We start from the raw sequence: 6725 nt of genomic DNA on the forward strand, positions 1-6725 counted from the left end.
AGGGGTTCAGGCTGTGTGTGGGGCTCGCCTTGGAGTGGGGGTCAGGTTGGGTGTGGGGCTGCGTTTAGCCTTGGGGGCGCAGGCTGTGCGTGGTGCTGCCCTTGATGTTGGGGATCACGCTGTGCATGGGGATGCTGCTGGTCTTGTGGGGGCAGGTCTCGTGTGGGGATGCCCTGGGACGGGGGCCAGGCTGTGTGAGACACTGCCCTTGGTGTAGGGGTTACAGGCTGAGCGTGGAGCTGCCTATGGTGTTGGGGTCAGGCTGTGCGTGGGGATGCGGCTGGTCTTGTGGGGGCAGGCCTCGCGTGGGGCCTGCCTGGGTCATGGGGGGGCAGGCTATGATCAGGCTGCCCTTGGAGTGGGGGGGGGGGGTCAGACTGCGTGAGGCTGCCCTTGGTGTCGAGGGTCGGGCAGTACGTTGGGCTGCGCTTGGAGTTAGGGACAGGCTGTGCGTGGGGCTGCCCTTGGGGTTGGGGGTTAGGCTGTGCCTGGGCTGCCCTTGGGGTTGGGGGCAGGCTGTGTGAGCGGCTGCCCTTGATCTTGGGGGGCAGGCTGTGTGTGAGGCTGCTCTTGGTCTTGGGGGGCAGGCTGAGTGTGGGGCTGCTATTGGACTTGGCGAGGGCAGTCTGTGTGTGGGGCTGCGGTGGGTCTTGGGGGTGCATGTTATGTGCGGGGGTGCCCTTGTCTTGGGGGGCGGGGTGTGCGTGGGGTTGCCCTTGCTCTTGGGGAGGTGCCGGCTGTATGTGGGGCTGCCCTTGGTCTTGGGGGTCAGGCTGCGTGTGGAGCTGCCAGTAGTCTTGGGGGGGGGGGCTGGCTGCGTGTGGGGCTGCTCTTGATCTTGGGGGGAAGGCTGTGTGTGGGGCTGCCTTTGGCCATGGGGGTTCTGGCAGTGTGTGGGGCTGCTGTTGGTCTTGGGCGCAGGTTGGGCGTGGGGCTGTGGCTTGTCTTGGTGGAACAGGCTGAGCATGGGTCTGCGGCTTGTCTTGTGGGGGCAGGCTGTGCGTGCGTCTGCGACTGGTCTTGGGGCAGTCTGTGCGTGGGCAGTCCTTGGTGTTGGTTTGGCAGGCTGTGTGTGTGGCTGCCCCTGGATTTTGGTGGCATGCTGTATGTGAGGTTGGTCTCGGGGGGGGGGGGGGGCAGGCTGCGTGTCGGACTGCGGTTTGTCTTGGGGGTGCAGGTTGTGCGTGGGTCTGCGACTGGTCTTGGGGGGGGGCGGGCTGTGGTGGGACGGCGGCAAGCTGTGTGTGTGGCTGCGGTGGGTCTTGGGGTGAAGGCTGTGTGTTGGAATGCACTTGCATTGGGGGGCAGGCTGTGTGTGTGGCTGCCCTTGACCTTGGGGGGGCAGGCTGTATGTGAGGCTGCCCTTGGTTTTGGGGGTCAGGTTGTTTGTGGGCCTGACCTTGGCCATGGGGCTTCTGGCAGTGCGTGGGGCTGCGTCAGGTCTTGGGGGAAGGCTCTTTGTGGGGATGCGGCTTGTCTTGTGGGGGCAGGCTGTGTGTGGGGTGCGGCTTGTCTTGGGGGGCAGTCTGTGCGTGGGCAGACCGGTCTTGGGGGTCAGGCTGTGCGTGGGGTTGTTCTTTGGGGGCAGGATATGTGCGGGAATGCGGTTGGTCATGGGGGGCAGGCTGAGTTAAGGGCTGCGGTTTGTATTGTGGGCGCAGGCTGCGTGTGAGGCTGCCCTCGGGTTTGGTGGGGCTGGCTGCCTGTGGGGCTGCCTTCGGGCTTGGGGGGCAGGCGTGTGGTACTGCCCTTGGTCTTGGGGGGCAGGCTGCGTGTGGGGCTGCTCTTGTACTTGGCCTTCTGGCTGTGCGTGGGGCTGCCCTTGATCTTGGGGGTGCAGGCTGTGCGTGGGGCTGCCCTTCGTCTTGGGGGGGGGGCAGACTGAGTGTTGGGCTGTGCTGGGACTTGGAGGAGCAGGCTGTGTGTGGGCTGTGGTGGGTCTTGGGGGGCAGGCTATGTGTGGCGTTGCCCTTAGTTTCGGGGGCAGGTTTTGTGTGGGGCTGCGGTTGGTCTTGGGGGGGGCAGGCTTAGCGTGGGGTTGTGGTGGGACGGGGGCAGGCTGTGTGTGGGGCTGCGGTGGATCTTGGGGGTGAAGTCTGTGTGTGGGGATGCACTTGTATTGGGGTCAGGCTGTGCATGATGCAGCCCTTGGTCGGGGGGGGGGGGTGGGTGCAGGCTGTGATTCGGGCTGACCTTGGTTATGTGGGGCAGACTCTGAGTGGGGCTGCCCTTGGTCTTAAGGGTGAAGGCTATGTGTGGGGATGCCCTTGGTCTTGGTGGTCCGGCTTGTGTGGGGCTGCCCTTGGCCTTGGGGAACAGGCTGTGTCTGTGGCTGGGTTGGTCTTGGGGGTGCAGCTGTGAGTTGGGCTGCGGTATGTCTTGTTGGGGCAGGCAGTGTGTGGGGCTGCCCTTAAGGCTTGGGGGACAGGCTGAGCGTTGGGCTGTGGTGGGACTTGGTGGCGGGCGGCTGGGTGTGGGGCTGCGGTGGGTCTTGGGGGTGTAGGCTGTCTGTGGGTATGTCCTTGGTCTTGGGTGGCAGTCTGTGCGTGGGCAGCCCGGTTTTGGGGTCAGGCTGTGCGTGGGGTTGGTCTTGTGGGGCAGGCTGTGTGTGGGGATGCGGTTGGTCATGGGGGGCAGGCTGTGTGAGAGGCTGCGGTTTGTCTTGGGGCTGAGGGTTTTGCGTGGGACGGTGGCAGGTCTTGTGGGGGAAGGCTGAGCGTCGAGGTCCGGTGGGTCTTGGTGGGGCAGGCTGTGTCTGGGGCTGCCTTTGGTCTTGCGGGGACAGACTGCGTGTGGGGCTGCTGTTCCTCTTGGGGGTCCGGCTGTGCGTGGGGCTGTCCTTGATCTTGGCGATGCAGGCTGTGCGTGGGGTTGCAGCTTGTTTTGAGGGCGCAGGCAGAGTGTGGGGCTGCCCTTCGTCTTGGGGGTCAGGCTGAGCGTTGGGCTGTGCTGGGACGTGGCGGAGCAGGCTGTGTGTGGGCTGCGGTGGGTCTTGGGGGGCAGGCTGTGTGTGGGGTTGCCCTTAGTTTTGGGGTGTGCAGGCATTGTGTGGGTCTGCCGTTTGTCTTGGGGATGCAGGCTGTGCGTGGGTCTGCGGCTGGTCTTGGGGGGCAGGCTGAGCGTGGGTTTGTGGTGGAACGGGGGGCAGGCTGTTTGTGGGGATGCGGTGGAAATTTGGGGTAGGGTGAGGGCTGTGTGTGGGGATGCACTTGTATTGGGGGGCAGCCTGTGCATGATGCAGCGCTTGGTCGGGAGAAACAGCCTGTGAGTCGGGCTGCCCTTGGTCATGTGAGGCTGTCTCTGCATGGGGCTGCCCTTGATCTTGGGGGTGCAGGCTGTGTGGGGATGCACTTGTATTGGGGGGCGGGCTGTGCGTGGTGCAGCCCTTGGTCGGGGTGGGCAGGCTGTGAGTCGGGCTGCCCTTGGTCATGTGGGGCAGTCTCTGCGTGAGGCTGCCCTTGGTCTTGTGGGTGTAGGCTGTGTGTGGGGCTGCACTTGGCCTTGGGGGGGCAGCTTGTGTGTGGGGCTGCCATTGGTCGGGGGGCAGGCTGGGTGTGGGGCTGCCATTGGTTTTGGGGGTCAGGCTGTGTGTGGGGCTGCTCGGTCTTGGGGCGGCAGGCTTCGTATGGGGCTGCCCTCAAGTCTTGGGGGGCAGGCTACGTGTGGGGCTACCCTCGGTCTTGGTGGGGCTGGCTGCCCGTGGGGCTGCCGTCGGGCTTGGGGAGCAGGCTGTGTGTGGTACTGCCCTTGGTCTTGGGGGGGGGGGAAGGCTGCGTTTGGGACTGCTCTTATACTTGGCCCCTCTGGCTGTGCGTGGGGCTGCCCTTGATCTTGGGGGTGCAGGCTGTGCGTGGGGCTGCCCTTCGTCTTTGGGGGGGGGCGGGCAGACTGAGCGTTGGGCTGTGCTGGGACTTGGGGGAGCAGGCTGTGTGTGGGCTGCGGTGGGTCTTGGGGGGCAGGCTATGTGTGGCGTTGCCCTTAAGTTTCGGGGGGCAGGCTTTGTGTGGGGCTGCGGTTGGTCTTGGGGGTGCAGGCTGTGCGTGGGTCTGCGGCTGTTCTTGGGGGAGTAGGCTGAGCATGGGGTTGTGGTGGGACGGGGGCAGGCTGCGTGTGGGGCTGCGGTGGAGGCTGTGGGTGCCGTTGTCTTGAGGGTGCAGGCTGTTGTGTATGGGGCTGCCCTTCTTCTTGGCGGGGGGGCAGGCTGTGTGTCTGGCTGCCCTTCTTCTTGTGGGGCAGGATGTGTGTGGGTCTGCGGTTTGTCTTGGGGGTGCAGGCTGTGCGTGGGTCTGTGGCAGGGGGTAGGGCAGGCTGAGCGTTGGGTTGCGATGGGTCTTGGTGGGCCTGGCTGTGTCTGGGGCTGCCTTTGGTCTTGCGGGGGCAGGCTGCGTGTGGGTCTGCTCTTGTTCTTGGGGGTCTCGCTGTGCGTGGGGCTGCCCTTGATCTTGGGGATGCAGGCTGTGCGTGGGGCTGCAGTTTGTCGTGGGGGCGCAGGCAGAGTGTGGGGCTGCCCTACGTCTTGGGGGGCAGGATGAGCGTTGTGCCGTGCTGGGACTTGGGGGAGAAGGCTGTGTGTTGGCTGCGGTGGTATTGGGGGCAGGCTGTGTGAGGGGTTGCTCTTATTCGGGGGGCAGGCTTTGTGTGAGGCTGCAGTTGGTCTTGGGGGTGCAGGCTGTGTGTGGGGCTTCCCTCGGGCTTGGGGGTTCTGGCTGTGTGTAGGGTTGCCCTCGGGCTTGGGAGGCACGCAGTGTGTCGGGCTGCCCTCGGTTTTGGGGGGCCAGACAGTGTGTGGGACTGCCCTCGGTCTTGGGGGGGGGCAGCTTATGTGTGGCGCTGCGGTTAGTTTTTGTGGGGGCAGGCTGTGGGTGGGTCTGCGGTTAGTCTTGGGGGCAGGCTGTGCGTGGGTCTGAGATTGGTTTTGGGAGGGCAGGCTGTGCGTGGGGCTGCGGTTGGTCTTTGGGGGCAGGCTGTGCGTGGTCATCCATTGGTCTAGGGAGAGCAGGCTGTGTGTGGGGCTGCGGCTGTTCTTGGGGGGCAGGCTGTGCTGGAGTCTGCGATTGGTCTTGGGGGAAGGCTGGCGTGGACCTGCGGTTGGTCTTAGGGGGCAGGCAGTGCATGGAGCTCCGGTTGGACGGTAGGGGCGGGCTCGGTAGGCTCTGCCCTTGGGTGTGGGGGCAGGCTGAGCAGGGGTTGCCCTTGGTGTGGGGGCAGGCTGAGCAGGGGCTGCCCTTGGTTTGGGCACAGGCTGAGCATGGGCTGCCCTTGGTGCGTGGGCGTGCTGTATCTGGGGCTGTGGATGTGCTTAGGGCTGCCCTTAAGTATTTGGGGTCCGTTTGTGCCTCGGTCTGCCCTTGGCCTTGGGGGGTCGGCTGGCTGCGCGTGGGTCGCCCTTGGTGCTTGTTGGGCAGGCTGTGTGTGGGGCTGCCCTTTGTCTTGGGGGGGGGGTCAGGCTGCGTGTGGGGCTGCCCTCGGGCTTGGATGGCAGGCTGTGTATGGGGCTGCCCTTGGTCTTGGGGGATCAGGCTGTGTGTGCGGCTGCCCTTGGCCTTGGGGGGTAGGCTGTGGTGTGGCGATGCCTTGGTCTTGGGGGAGCAGGCTGTGGTGTGGAGCTGCCCATGGTCTTGGGGGTGGCGGGCTGTACGTGGGGCAGCCCTTGGTTTTTGGGGTCCGGCTGTGGGTGGGTCTGCGTTTGGTCTCGCGGGGCAGGCTGTGCGTGGCCATACCATCGTCTTGGGGGGCGGGGCAGGCTGTGTGTGGTCCTCCCATGGTCTTGGGGGGCAGGCTCTGCCTGCTGCATCCCTTGGTCCTGGGGGGCAAGCTGTGCCTACTGAATCCCTTGGTCTTGGGGGGCAGGCTGTGGTGTGGAGATGCCCATTGTGTTGTGGGGGCAGGCTGTGGTTTGGAGATGCCCATTGTCTTGGGTGGGGCAGGCTGTGCATGGCGCTGCCCTTCGTCTTGGGTGGGGCAGGTTGTGTGTGGGGCTGCCGTTGGTGTTGGGGGGCAGGCTATGTGTGGGGCTGCCCTTGGTGTTGGGGGGCAGGCTGTGTGCGGGGCTGCCCTAGGTCTTGGGTGGGCAGGCAGTGTGTGGGGTTGCTCTTGGTCTTGTGGGGACAGGCTATGGGGATGACCTTGGTCTTGAGGGAAGGCTGTGTGTGGGGCTGCCCCTTGTCTTGGGGGCAGGCTGTGTGTAGGGCTGTGGTTAGTCTTGAGGGAAGGCTGTGTGTGGGGCTGCCCCTTGTCTTGGGGGCAGGCTGTGTGTAGGGCTGTGGTTAGTCTTGAGGGGCAGGCTGTGTGTGGGGCTGCCCTCCGTCTTCGGGGAACAGACTGTCTTTGGGGCTGCCTTCGGACGGGGGCCAGGCAGTGCTTGGGGCTGCCCTCGGTCTCGGGGGTCAGGCTGTGTGTGGGGCTGCGGTTGGTCTTGTGGGGGCAGGCTGTGTGTCGGGCTGCGGTTGGTCTTGGGGGGAGGCTTTGTCTGGGGCTGCGTTTAGTCTTGTGGGAGCAGGATTTGTGTGGGGCCGCCCGGTGTGGGGTGGCCTTTGGTGTGGGTTGGCAGGTTGTGTGTGGGGCTGCCCTCGGGCTTCGGGGGGCAGGCTGTGTGTGAGGCTACCCTTGGTCTTAAACGGTCAGGCTGTGTGTGGGGCTACCCTTGGGCTTTGGGGGGGTCAGGCTGCGTGTGGGGCTGCCTTGGTCTTGGGGGTCAGGCTGTGTGTGGGGCTGCCCTTGGGCTT

Source organism: Pristis pectinata, chromosome 20 (genome assembly GCF_009764475.1).
Source record: "Pristis pectinata isolate sPriPec2 chromosome 20, sPriPec2.1.pri, whole genome shotgun sequence".
NCBI lineage: Eukaryota > Metazoa > Chordata > Chondrichthyes > Rhinopristiformes > Pristidae > Pristis > Pristis pectinata.